The sequence below is a fragment of the Aquarana catesbeiana genome, linkage group LG02 (assembly GCF_042186555.1).
Source record: "Aquarana catesbeiana isolate 2022-GZ linkage group LG02, ASM4218655v1, whole genome shotgun sequence".
Classification (NCBI taxonomy): domain Eukaryota; kingdom Metazoa; phylum Chordata; class Amphibia; order Anura; family Ranidae; genus Aquarana; species Aquarana catesbeiana.
The window spans coordinates 470953846-470968904 of NC_133325.1; the positions used below are offsets into that span (position 1 = coordinate 470953846).

At 36.9% G+C, this 15059-nt stretch overlaps 1 protein-coding gene across 1 annotated transcript in view; it reads left to right on the forward strand.

The window, feature by feature from the left end:
- Positions 1–15059, forward strand: part of SYT6 (synaptotagmin 6) — a 682586-nt gene that overhangs the window by 562533 nt on the left and 104994 nt on the right. The window lies entirely within an intron of this gene.

The following is a 15059-nucleotide window of genomic DNA, read 5'->3' on the forward strand; positions in this document are numbered from 1 at the left end:
CAACTGCGAAAAAGATGGTCTGACCTGAAACTCAGGGAGCCGGATCAATACCGACGTATCCGGAAAGTTCTTAAAAAAAGTAAGTACTTGTCGTGTTTTTATCTTGTGTTTATTACCTTGTATATTGCTCCATGTGCTTTTCCTTCCTATCCGATTTTTGTTTTCATCGTTTTAAACGATCTTTTAAGAAACCTCGTTAGTTACATATCTATAGATATATATCTATATATACATATACACATATATATACATGTGTATATATATATATATATATATATATATATATATATATATATATATATATATATATATATATATATATATATATATATATATATATATATATATACACATATATATATATACACACACACATATATATATATATATATATATATATATATATATATACACACACATATATATATATATATATATATATGTGTGTGTGTGTGTGTATATATATATATATATATATATATGTATATATATATATATATATATATATATATATACACATACATATATATATATATAACTATATATATATATATACACACACATATATATATACACATACATATATACATATATATATATATATATATATATACACATACATATATATATATATCTAACTATATATATATATATATCTAACTATATATATATATATAAATATATATAAACGAGAGAGAGAGAGAGAGAGAGAGAGAGAGAGAGAGAGAGAGAGAGAGAGAGAGAGAGAGAGAGAGAGAGAGAGAGAGAGAGAGAGAGAAATATATATATATATATAGAGAGAGAAATATAGAGATAGGTAGATAGATAGATATAGAAATTTAAAACATTCTTTTGGAAGATTTGAAGTTATCTTAATTTTTTGGCTTTACATTTAGTTAGATAGTTTGAGATTTTGTTCCAGATATAGAGAGAGATCAAAAGATTAGTAACTATATTTTGAGATATTGATATCTATCTATCCGATATGTCTTTCTAATTTTAAATATTGAGGTAAAATAGGAACTCTACACAAACCACTTCATTACAAATGTTGGAAAATTACTATGTACTAAAATATCTGTGTGCTAATTAGATTAAAATAATTTTTTGTTTCACATAGGGGAAAAATCACTCAGCCAACCCAAAGCAAAACATGATTGGGAAATAAGCCCAAGTCCCATTGAGGATGTTGAGGAAGGAGAGGTGGGCGACATGGGCACCCCACCAGGTCAGTGTCTGACACACCAGCTTACGGTAATCTATGCATGGCTGCCTTTTATTTTATGTAATTTTTCTACTCTATTTTAGGTGATCTGGTTGTGCTGGAGTCAAGCAACAGCGCCACCCCCGAGGATGTTAATGAACTTTGCGACATGGGCACCCCACCAGGTCAGTGTCTGAGACACCAGCTTTATGGTAAGGTAAACTTATGTGTGCATATTTCTAAACATATTTTTTTTTTCATTCCACTTTAGGTCCAACTGACTATTTTACCCCAGACAGTGCCCAACGGCTAATTGCTCAAATCATGGCCTGGAATGGGGAGATCGATCAAATGCGGAATCGGCTGGATCGTATGCAGCAGGAAATGAAGGACATGATTGATGTTTTGGGTCGAATCTAAATGCCCTTTTTTAAACCCCAAAACATCAATCATGTCCTTCATTTCCTGTTTTGCTGACCCCATTCTGGGCCTTCTCTTTTTTGTTTTGGCCAGAACATAAATGGCTGTTTAAGCTAATGTAAAAAAGGAGGGCTGTTTCTTGTAAATACCTCACAAATCCACAAAAAATTAAAAATTGATTTTCAAAAAAACACAAAAAAAAAAAAAAAAAAAAAATTGATTTAAAAAAACCAAAAAAAATAAAAAAATAGATTTTAAAAAACCCAAAAAAATTAAAAACTTGATTTTAAAAAACCCAAAAAAATTAAAAACTTGATTTTAAAAAACCAAAAAAAAGAAAAAACTTGATTTTAAAAAAAAAAAAAAAAGAAAAAAAAACTTGATTTTAAAAAAACAAAAAAAAGAAAAAACTTGATTTTAAAAAAAAAAAAAAAAAGAAAAAACTTGATTTTAAAAAAACAAAAAAAAAGAAAAAACTTGATTTTAAAAAAACAAAAAAAAGAAAAAACTTGATTTTAAAAAAACAAAAAAAAGAAAAAACTTGATTTTAAAAAAACAAAAAAAAGAAAAAACTTGATTTTAAAAAAACAAAAAAAAAAAAAAAATTGATTTTAAAAAACCAAAAAAAAATAAAAAACATGATTAAAAAAAAAAAAAAAAATTAAAAAACACTTGATTTTAAAAAACCAAAAAAACAAAAATAGACAAACTTTATTCAAAAAAAATAATAAAAACAAAAATAACTTGCTAAAAAAATAAAAACATAAACACAAAAATTGCTTTAAAAAACAAAAAAAAAAAAAAACACAAAACAAAACTTGATTTTCCCAAAACCAAAAAAAAAGCCTGTTTGTGAAAATCAAAAAGCCAAAAATAATTTTTTGTGGATTTAGGTATAAATATTTAGATATAATTATATTTTGCTACATTATTAAGATATCATTCTATTTTTGTCAATGAACATTTTATACTAAATGCAGAACTGAATGCATAACAACCATTAATAAAAACATCTCCTTATAGGAATTAAATAAATGTGTGGTTTGTTATTTCAAGGCTCAGTATCATTTTAGTTATAATTGTAAAAAAGTTGTTTACAGTGGCAATGGAGCTTATTTAGACATTTAAAATTACAATACAGTTGGCACTACAACTGCTCGACCATAACCTAGGAGACAGCCCAAAAGAAAGGCAAGCAATAAATATAATGCAAGATTTCATCAATAATTTTTTTATTGGCAAAAATTATATATCCTGGCCCATTGCAATGGCCCCCCTACCCATAAAATAATTAACATATTGCTGTCTAACTTGACGGGCACTTTGGGGGGCCAAGCCAGTACGGACAGTATCCAGGCCTGTAAGGTTGGCTTCTATTTGTCCGGCCTCAGGCCCAACTGTGCCTATATAATTTGGAGCATGCTTATTTAAAAAGTTGTGCAGAATGCAGCACGATAAAATGATAAAATTAAGTTTGTATTCCGCCAAATTAATGGCTGTTTGAAACAGGCGGAACCGGCTGGCCAGAATTCCAAACGCATTCTCAACCACTCTTCTAGCTCTGGCCAGCCGGTAATTAAAAACCCTCCTCTCCGGGGTGAGTGTTCTTTGGGGGAATGGCCTCATGAGGTGCTTGCTGAGAGCGAAGGCTTCATCGGCAATGAAGACAAAGGGGAGTCCTTCCACGTTATCCTCATCAGGTGGCAATCCCAGGCCACCACTCTGGAGACGCTGGCAGAACTCCGTCTGGGCAAATACTCCTCCATCCGACATCCGGCCATTCTTCCCCACGTCCACATATAAAAAATCATAGTGTGCCGACACCACCGCCATTAAAACAATACTGTGGAACCCCTTATAATTAAAATAATATGACCCCGAATGGGGTGGTGGCACAATGTGGACATGTTTCCCATCTATAGCCCCTCCACAATTGGGAAAGTCCCAACGGCTGGCAAAATGGGATGCCACAGTCTGCCATTCCTGTGGCGTTGAAGGAAACTGGGAAATCAAAAAAGAAAACCAAAATCAATTAATTTGTAAGCTAACATTGCAAGAAAATTAGACAATTAAAAACATTATTCCCCAGCATCAGTATAACATTCAATAATTTAATTCTTCTGGAATAACTAATATGGAAAGGCACACTTATCAGATTGCTCACCCCCTCTGATGGAACATTGATTACATTTTAGGGGGTTGTGAAATCCCTAAAAAAAATTACTTTTAGGACACGCAGGAATTTAGGGACTAAAAAGGCTACAAGACTGCAGTTGTCGCACTCTGCAGGTGCAGTTGCTAACCAGCTTACAGTAAATGAGGTAATGTAAAAAGGCATTCATGTTGCAAGGAGTACACAATCACATGCAAGGGCAATTAATGAAAACACTTTGAGGCTTGCATATGATTTGATGATGGAAATCAGCAGAGCTTCTGCTCATTTAATAAAGCACTGGAACAAATGCACTTGTAGAGTGCACATGCATTTTGCAAAGTGCCACATATATTTGCTTTAGACAAATCAACACCACAGAACATTCCAGCAAATTTTAACGAGGGTGGGGGTGGGGGGGTTGTGAAATCTAGATAATTGCTCATTAGCAGCAAACTATTTGGAGTGAGTTTAGGTGGGGGGGGGGGGGGGTTGTGAAATCTAGATAATTGCTCATTAGCAGCAAACTATTTGGAGTGAGTTTAGGTGGGGGGGGGGGGGTTGTGAAATCTAGATAATTGCTCATTAGCAGCAAACTATTTGGAGTGAGTTTAGGTGGGGGGGGGGTTGTGAAATCTAGATAATTGCTCATTAGCAGCAAACTATTTGGAGTGAGTTTAGGTGGGGGGGGGGGGGTTGTGAAATCTAGATAATTGCTCATTAGCAGCAAACTATTTGGAGTGAGTTTAGGTGGGGGGGGGGGGGTTTGTGAAATCTAGATAATTGCTCATTAGCAGCAAACTATTTGGAGTGAGTTTAGGTGGGGGGGGGGTTGTGAAATCTAGATAATTGCTCATTAGCAGCAAACTATTTGGAGTGAGTTTAGGTGGGGGGGGGGGGTTGTGAAATCTAGATAATTGCTCATTAGCAGCAAACTATTTGGAGTGAGTTTAGGTGGGGGGGGGGGGGGTTGTGAAATCTAGATAATTGCTCATTAGCAGCAAACTATTTGGAGTGAGTTTAGGTGGGGGGGGGGGGTTGTGAAATCTAGATAATTGCTCATTAGCAGCAAACTATTTGGAGTGAGTTTAGGTGGGGGGGGGGGTTGTGAAATCTAGATAATTGCTCATTAGCAGCAAACTATTTGGAGTGAGTTTAGGTGGGGGGGGGGGGGGTTGTGAAATCTAGATAATTGCTCATTAGCAGCAAACTATTTGGAGTGAGTTTAGGTGGGGGGGGGGGGGGGGGGTTGTGAAATCTAGATAATTGCTCATTAGCAGCAAACTAAATACACTCAAACAAAATACATTCCAAATGAGTAGACTAGGTGGATATGTTCCCATCACTTCATGCTGGGAAGGTTATTGAAGGAAAATATACATGCATGACAAAAAATAACAGGAAAAAAATCCAGCATGTGTGAGGATAAAAAGGGGACATTCACACTATATTGCAATGATGGTAAGTAGTGTTTGAAGCAAGAAATACATTATATTATCAAAGATTACATAAAAGAACATGTGATGCTAATAAAAGAAAAATATCTTACCTTAATATAGTCCTTCTGCAGGACCTGTATGATGGCAGAACAGGTCTCTGGGATAATGATCCCCAGAGCCTGGGGGGAGATGCCTGTCGAGAACTTAAGGTCCTGCAGGCTTCTCCCTGTGGCCAAATACCGCAAGGTAGCGACCAGCCTCTGCTCCGGAGTGATGGCTTGCCTCATGCAGGTATCCTGCCTGCTGATATAGGGGGTCAGCAAAGCCAACAAACGGTCAAAAACGGGGTCCGTCATCCGGAGAAAGTTCCTGAAATCCTCAGGATTATTCTCACGGATCTCACGGAGCAAAGGCATGTGACAGAACTGGTCACGCTGAAGCAACCAATTCTTGGTCCATGAACTCCTCCTCGCCCTGTTCATGGACTGGTCTTGGGCTGAAGAATAAACTACAGCACCAAGCACATACAATGCACGAGCTCTACGACGAGTACGTACAGGTAACATGGCTTCAAAACGGTCGGCTGGTCAGAACGCACTAAACAGAACGCACTGAAGAACAGCAAGGCCTGTGAAGAACGACCTGAAAATCAGGAACGAGCGGCCAATAAAACAAAGATTTCTCAATGCCAACTGACCAAACGCACTGAAAAGCAGATACAAACCTCACAAGCACAGACTGAACAACAGTTAAAACGAACTGAAAAATACGAGTCTCACAAGCGCGAATCGTCTCTCACCAAACTTCTACTAACACGAGATAAACACGAGATTAGCAGAAGGAGCCCAAAGGGTGTCGTACGGGCTATTGAACTTCCGTTTTATAGTCTCGTCGGACTTGGTGTACGTCACCGCGTACTAGGCTGTCGTACTTTTGTGTGGTCGTGTGTGTGCAAGTCCGTTCGTAACAAAGTCTGCCGCAAGTCCGCCGAAGGTACGTCGGAAGTCTGTCGGACAGGCTGTCGGACTTTTGTAGACGAAAAGTCCGACCGTGTGTACGCGGCATTAGTCTTCAGTGTAGCATGTTTACAATGCAAACAATTAGAAGGAATGATAAGGAATTATATATCCCAAAATTTACTAATGAAAGTACTATCATTAAAAGTAACCAACACAGATTTATGAGAGACTGTTCTTGCCAGACCAACCTTTTAACATTCTACGAGGAGGTAAGCTGTAATTTGGATAGAAGGCCTGCAGACGCAGTATACTTGGATTTTGCTAAGGCAATTGATAAAGTAACCTATAAAATGCCTAATTTACAAACGAGGCCTTTTGATGTTGATGAAATGGTATGTACCTGGATAGAAAACTGGTTGCAGTTTAGGATTTAGAAGTTGAATTAATTAGTTCTGTCACAGTGTTTGCTGATTATGCAAAGCTAAGCAGGGCAATAACTTCACAACAAGGTGTAGCAACTTTACAGGAAGACCTTGGTAAAAAAAAAGAGGGTGGGGCAGCTAAATGGCAGATGTGGAAAAATGTAAAGTAATGTACATGGAGGCTAAAAATATGAATTCAAGTTACCCATTAGGGGGTGAACCTCTGGTGGAATTGAGGGAGGAAAAGGATCTGGGGGTCTTAGTAGATCACAGACTCAGCAATAGCATTAAATGCCGAACTGCAGCAAGCAAGGCCAGAAGACTATTTGCATGCAGTAAAAAGGGTATTTACTCAAAAGATAAGACTGTAATTCTACCACTCTAAAAAGCTCTGGTTTGGCAACATCTTTAGTATGCCATCCAATTCTGGTCACCAATTCTCAAGAAGGATATGCTGGAGCTGGAGGGAGTCCAGAGAAGTGTAACAGAGCTAATAAGGAGCTGGAGGACCTCCGTTATGAGGAACGACTACAAACGTTAACCTATTCTCCCTGGAGAGGGAGCACTTAAGAGGGGATATGATAGTCATATACAAAACTTTAAATGGTGACCCTAGCATTGGGAGGAAACTTTTTATTCTTAGGACTCTAAAGAAGACATGTGGTCACACAATGAAGTTAGACGAGAGTTCAATCTTAAACTTGCGTAGGAGTTTCTTTACTGTTAGAACAGTAAGGAAATGGAACTCCCTTCCACAGTTGGTGGTGTCAGCAAGGAGTGTAGATAAATTAAAAGGAGTTTTTATTAACGAACGCAATGTACAGGAATATGGAAAATGGTAGTGACATAAAGACACATAAACACTCTCATGTTGAGCTGTATGAACTGGTATATTTATTCAACCTTACCACCTATGTGCTATGTAAAAATAGGAACAGCGGGATATTCGTCTATCCGGGTTAAGCAAACAAAATCTAACAGTATATGGCCAGCTTTAGGGATTATTTAAAAGCAAGGAAAGAGAGAAAACAGTGCAGACCTCTGGTGTGGTAAAAAGAAAGAGCTATATTAAAAACAACATATTATATACTCACAAAATAAAATACGAGAAAGAGCCCACTCAACACAACACAATCACAAGGAAAGGATGGATGAGCAGCCACAGCATTAGAATCACTGTGTGGCCAGCTGACAGTTGAAGAGCTGGGCTGGATGCCCGAAGTTTCTGCTTCCGCTTGGCTTGCTCAATCCAAAGGACAGCACTCAGTGAACAGTGGTCTCCTGTAAAAGTGGGGTTGCAGGACACGTTTCGAGGACTCCTCCACGTCTTCAGCTAACCCCCACAAGCTGCCTGCTCTCATTTAAGTATTGAAAAAGAAAGTTAGGAAAACATGAAATAGTTAAATAATTTTAAGCAAACAGGATCTATAGGCTTTTTTCATGTTTACCTGGCTACCCTAGCCCCTTCAGCTCCAGTGACGTATCCGTACGTCGCTGGAGTTTGAGTAGATATACCGGGATGATGCCTGAAGCCACAGGCATCATCCCAGTACCATTTTTTAGCGCCAATGGTCAGCTCTCTTGTAAAAGCATTCCTAGCAGCTAACTGGCTGCTGGATAGCTTTTACAAGCAGTGGGAGGCGACAACCCCCCTCCCACTCCCTTCCAAGATGGGAGTCCTGATCAACCAGCAGGTGTTTCCACCATCTGACCATACAGCTCAGCAAAGACTTTATCGGCTTTGTTGGGCTCTATGACATGGTAACCTTAAAGCAATGACATCAGTTCCAACTTAGCCGGATGTAAAAAAGCAGCATTTTAAAAAATCAAACGCATTGATCTCACCGATCTTGATGTGATCAAAAACTTTTAAGGGCAGAGGAGGGATCTTTCCATAAAATGGACCTGCCACATGCCTATTGCTGTCACAAAGGATGCTTACATTTCCTGTGACAGCAATAAAAGTGATGAAAAAAAAAATTGAAAGCAACAGTGCAAATATAAAATAAATAATTTAGAAAAAATGTAAAGTGTCAGTACCTTCGCACAAAGGTGAACGCCTGAGTCAGTCCTGCATGCACACAAACAGCTATCTTCCCACACATGTGAGGTATCACTGAGAATGCCAGAATATGGGTAGCAATTCTAGCACCAGACCTCCTGTGTAAATCTGAAGTGATAACCTCTAAAGCAGTGGTTCTCAACTCCAGTCCTCAGGACCCACCAACAGGCCAGGTTTGCAAGATAGCTGAAATACATCACAGGTGATATCATTTGCTGCTCAGTGATTGCAGTATTCTAGTCTGCATCTCCCCAAGGTAATACTTAAAATCTGGCCTGTTGGTGGGTCCCGAGGACTGGAGTTGAGAACCACTGCTCTAAAGGCTTTTAAAGCATTGTCTAAGGATAGTAAAATTGTTGTCGTTTGTCACCATTGCACTGGCGTGCACAATTTTAAAGTGTGACATGTTTGGTATCTATTTACTCAGCTTAACATCATCTTTTATATTTTACCAAAAGTTGAGTTATGTATTGTGTTTTTTTGCATTAAGATTCAAAAAAGTGTATTTTTTCCAAAAACAAATGCATTTGAAAAACCAATGCGCAAATACCCTGTGACATAAAAAATTGCAAAATCCACCAATTTATCCCTAGGGTGCCAGAAGAGGCTTGGTCTTCAAGTGGCTAGTCACTTTGTTGAAAAAATGCATGTCGTTTACAAAGCATACTACTTAAGGAGTTAGTGGAGTGAATCATTTTCCTCTCCCTTCTTGCTGTGTTCAGACAGGCACTATGTTTTAAATCAGAGTGAGAGTGCTAATTTGAAAGAGTCATGGTATTTGAGTAACAGACAAAACATGCAAACCAAGTTAACACAAAATGATATTAGTTCCCCTTTAGTATTCCAGAAAAAACCTGAAAGTGGTTCAGTTCCATGTTTCATACATGAATACAAAAATCTGGCAGGGGGCAATGAGCATAGCCTTGCATTTTTCCTTTAATTAGTTTTAATTTGTTCTTAAATGAATTATTAGAAAAAAAAATATATATATATATATATATATATATAGATATATATATATATATATATATATATATATATCTATATATATATATATATAGTAACTCTGTTTATTGCATATTAGATATAATGACAGATTTACGATATACTCCATATGAATACAATGAAAGCAAAAAATTGTGGTGATACATTCTACAGCAGGGATATGCAATTAGCGGACCTCCAGCTGTTGCAGAACTACAAGTCCCATGAGGCATAGCAAGACTCTGCCAGCCGCAAGCATGACACCCAGAGGTAGAGAATGATGGGACTTGTAGTTTTGCAACAGCTGGAGGTCCGCTAATTGCATATCCCTGTTCTACTGTGTCAAAGAAGTAGCATATTCTGTATAAATGCAACCAAAATAAAAACTAAAAAGAAACTTATGAACCACTGTCCTAAGATTTATCCAAACAAGGAGCATAGAATAAGATTAAGAAGCTTTGCACAAGTTGTGTTTTATAGTATATACTATATTGTTATAGGATAAATCAAACATTACCTCCCATTTATGTTTAAAGTAGAATCAGTTATACCATACATTCCAAATTTTGTGAAAATTTGTAGGGACATCCTCTGTGGTCATAAATAATTTTCTCAAAAGGAATAATTTGATTAACAGATTGTAACAACTGGGATATAGTAGGTGAAGAAGTATGTATCCATTTGATAGCTATTTGATTTTGAGCTAAAAATAAAGTTTCTCTTAAAATATTCTCGTAAATCTGGGCCATAATTCTTCATCTAAGGCCCCTTTCACACAAGGCAGACTCCACCAGGTTTGCTGTAAGTTATATAATTGAATCCCTTTTTTATTTATCACAGGGAATACCATAAGATACCATAGGATGTGAAGCATAACCTTCTTTCCAGTTTTTATCTGTACGGGTAGGAATCAGTGTTTGGCACTTTTCTCTGACCAATAAAGGCAATTTACTATGAGAGGGCATTTGGATATTGGGTAATTTAGTGTTCCAAATAGAGTATTTAAAATATGGCATAATTGAAAAACGTATAGAACTGATAATGGAGTAGATAACATTTAGCTCGAATATAATCAAAGGAATGCATAATTTCATAATTCCATTGTTCATATACATCAGATAGAGCAGATACATTCCTGTTGTTGCCAGAACGAGGATTTAGAATAGTATTATAAATGGGGAAAGATTGGGTTATTCTAAAGTTTTAATTCAGCAGACACATCAGTAAATTCAAACAGTTTCTTAGCGTCTCGCCACACTGGTCTTGCCAAGGTTATAAATGGTATGTGAACTCTGGGTAAAGAAGATGGTCTTAAGGGCCATTAACAATTGTTCTACTTACAAAATTTGGACTAGATGGACATAGGTGGAGTTTGGTTGAACAGACATATTGCAGGTTGCTAAGTGTTTTAAAGGGTAACTACTTTAGTGGGGGAAAAATAGCAAATAAAGAAAAAATAATATAGCACATATAATTGCGACACTAATCATATTGTAATTGAATGTTATTACAAATGACCTTTCCTTTTCAATCTGCAGCCACTGTAATTTTCTGAGAATGCATTGCAATATGGCTACATGAAGTTGTTCTGTACACAGAGTGTGTACTGACCACTCCCCAGAAACATAATTTCCCGCTTGTGTGATTGGCTCACCAATTTTCCCAAAAGTCTGCCTAAGATACAAGTCTGATTTCAGGCATCCCCTGCAACAAAAATGTCATTTTTGGAGACATACTTTCAATAGGAGCACGTCTAAAAGGATGCAGGCCCAGCAGATTTCATTAGTGTCCTGCAGCTGCACACCTGACAGTTAATTATCAAACCACTCCCATTAGACGCACTCAGTACAGAGGCACAGACAAACACACATGATTACTTCAGAATAACAAAAGGTAGGAATCTGCAACAAAGGTTGTTATAAGCCTTGCAATGTACCCAGAGGAGAATGATTTTTTCTCAACAAAAGTGGAGTTACGCTTTAACTGGCCTACTAATTAATGTAGATATAGATTAGGTAAGGCCATTCCTGCCTCATCTTTGGGTCTTTGTAAAGCAGAAAGTTTTCTTTTCAGTTGGGTATTATACCAAATAAATTATATAAATTGTGAGTTTAATGTTCTAAAATATGATTTAGGGACCAATACTGGCATTTGGGACAGTAATTATAAACATTTTGGTAAGAGGATCATTTTAATCAAATTAATTCTGACAGCTAAGGATAAAGGGAGTTTACTCCAGATTGCAAGTTTATGTTTAACTAATGGTTTTAATGTAATAAATATCCCTGGATATTTAAGAAGATAAGAGGACAAAACCCTGGGTTAATTTGAGAAAAAGCAGGGCAATGGGACATCAGGGCAGATTTTGCCAATTAATCTTCAATCCAGAGTATATGCCAAAGGTTTCTATAATTTGCATTGCTACAGTCAGGGTAGTATTAGTGTCTTGCATATATAATATAAGATTGTCAGCATATAAACCAATGTTATCAGTTTGCGGTCCTAATGTAATACCCAGAAAGGTAGGGGATTGTCTAAAGCGAAGAGCTAAGGTTTCAATGGCTATGGCAAACAAAAGAGATGATAGAGGACATCCTTGATGGATTCCTCTATATAACGATGAGGGTGATAATATGCCATTTATAAAAATATTTGAAGTAGCATTTGCATACAAAATCAAAACCCATTTCCTAAATTTAGCACCCAAGCCAAAGCCACGTAAAGAGGCTTGTTGGAACGGGCATTCTATAGAATCAAAGGCTTTGGCAGTATCCAGTGAGGCCAATGCACTAGAGTTTGGAACAATAAATTTGTTTGGCTCCAAAAAATTGAGCAATAAATTGTGTTCTGCGTAAATTAATTGATGTGGACCTTCTGGGCGTAAAGCCTGTTTGGTCTTCATGAATAATAGATAGAATAACTGAGTTTAATATTTTAGCCAATAGTTTTGCTAGAATTTTATCATCAACATTTAGTAAGGATATTGGCTGACAGGATGTAGGATCTTTATCGGGTTTGGGAATAAGGATCATAGTGGCAGTATACATAGAGTGTGACGATTGTTCTAAGTTAAATTCTTCCAATTATACACGCAAAACAATTGGTGCTATAATATCTAGATATCTATTATATACCATCAGTTCCGGATGCCTTGTCAGATGCTAAGGAAAATATATTGTATATTAAATTTTTTTTTATACATTATTGATGCAGTGTTCTGCTTTTTCATAGCATTTTACAAGTAAATTGTATATTATATTGAAATGTTTTCACAATAGTCTTTCACAGTGAAACCTTTTCCTAACCCATGCAATGCAAAGAAAACATTTCACCCCAGCTCCCCCCCCCCAGCGGCATATAGTCACCTTCTCACCTTTCCTCTCTCTATTCACACATTCACACAGGGCTACAGACTGCTTTTTTGACCCATGTAACAGTACTTTGCCAATTAGATGGTACCTAATTCTGTTGTATGGGATATGCACACTTAAGCCCCGTACACACGATCTGACTTTCTGACGGGGAAATGTTCAATGTCAGGCTGTTGGCGGAAAATCAGACCGTGTGTATGCTCCATCGGACAATTGTTTTCAGATTTTCCGCCAACAAATGTTGGCCAGCATTTCTTCAAATTCTCTGCCAACAAATGTGTGTTGTCGGATTTTCCGATCATGTGTACACAAGTCCGTCAGACAAAAGTCCAAAGTACCAACACGCATGCTCAGAAGCAAGGACGAGCCAAAAGCAGTCGGTCTTGTAAACTAGCGTTCGTAATGGAGAATTAACATTCGTGACGTGGCAAATTATGAAATCTCAAAATGCAGGGCACAATTCTCTTCTTCTTCAATGGGATAATAATGAAGCTGCTTTGCTGGTGATACTGATGGAGTTATTGCAAACAAATTTTTAAAGGCTTTTTTTTCTAGTGATATCAAGAATAATATTATTATGCTTTTTTTTTTTTTTTTTTTTTTTTTTTATTTGGGCTAACACAACACCATTATCCCGTAGTTTTTAAGATCAAAGATACAACTATGTTGGTGTCTCTTGTTAATTTTACATTGTATTTTTTAAAATGTAACTGCCTACTCCCAAACTGTCGTTTGAAGCCAAGTATTATTCTCCCCTATTTTTTTATTGTGCATTAAAAAAAGAAAACAAAAAAAATTAGACATGCTATCTGCCAATAGAACTTAACCAAAAAGTGCATTCTATGCATCCAAAAATATAGAAAATATTCCAAATCAAAACATTATTTAACCAAAAAACTAATGTCAAAGCAATAACTCCAAGGCCAATAATAAATAACACGTTATCTCCTCCGATTCCGCAACATATCTGGTTAACAAACGGCCGTTCAGAAACGAACTGAAAAGCACGAAATGAAAAACGTGAACCAAAAAGCGCTAAATGAAAAGCGTGAAAAGAAAAGTGTGAATTATTATTATTATTATAATAATACAGGTTTTATATGGCGGCAACAGTTTGTGCATCGCTTTACAACATGAGGACAGACATTACAGTTACATTACAATTTGGTACAAGAGGAATCTGAGGGCCCTGCTCGTTAGGGCTTACAATCTAAAAACGAAGGGTCAATTGATACAAAAGGTAATAGCTGTGGGGGGATGAGCTGATGGAGGAAGTAAAAAAGTGTTAGAAGCAGGATAGGCTTCTTTGAAGAGAAGAGTTTTCAGGGAACAAAAGAGGAAGATTTGTTGCGCTGGATGAAAAAATAAGAAATAAATGTTACAAATAGCTGCTAACACAATATTGTTGGGTGCAATAATAAAAAATGAGGGGTAAAAGGTGTAGTGCTAAGAAATGGTGGTAATAAACTAAAAGTTCATCAAGAATGTCAATTTTGATAAATTATTCGGTTCATCAAAAAAATAAATTCTGATAAATTATTCAAAAGCATAGTCCTTCAGAATACTCAGAAGACTGGAGAGAAAAAGCCATCACCAACACCCAATATAACTGACTCTTACCACCAGTGCATTGGATATACACAGTAAAAAGATTTATAGTTGGTCAGTGCCACGCTTCATATGGCTCACTTAGTTACAGAGGTCCTTCTTCCACTGACCCACCAGATGCAATCAACCCAATCTCGGCAAACACTTGACTAAGCAGTATGCTCCCAAAGGTATAGCACGGCGGCCACATATGTAGAATGTGGAAGAAACACTCTCATTGCGCAGACATCTGAGTCAATTTATTTAGTATAAAATGTTAAAAAACTCATATGTAATAAGTAGAATACAGGCAAATAGGAAAGCATCCAGCGCTTCCTACCAATGAGATGGCGGCCACTCCCCCATCCATAGCGCTACATCACGCGTCCCTTGTGCAACCCGACGTTTCATCACAAACGTGCATCTTCAGGGGCGTAGTTATGACGTGCAACTTTGCCG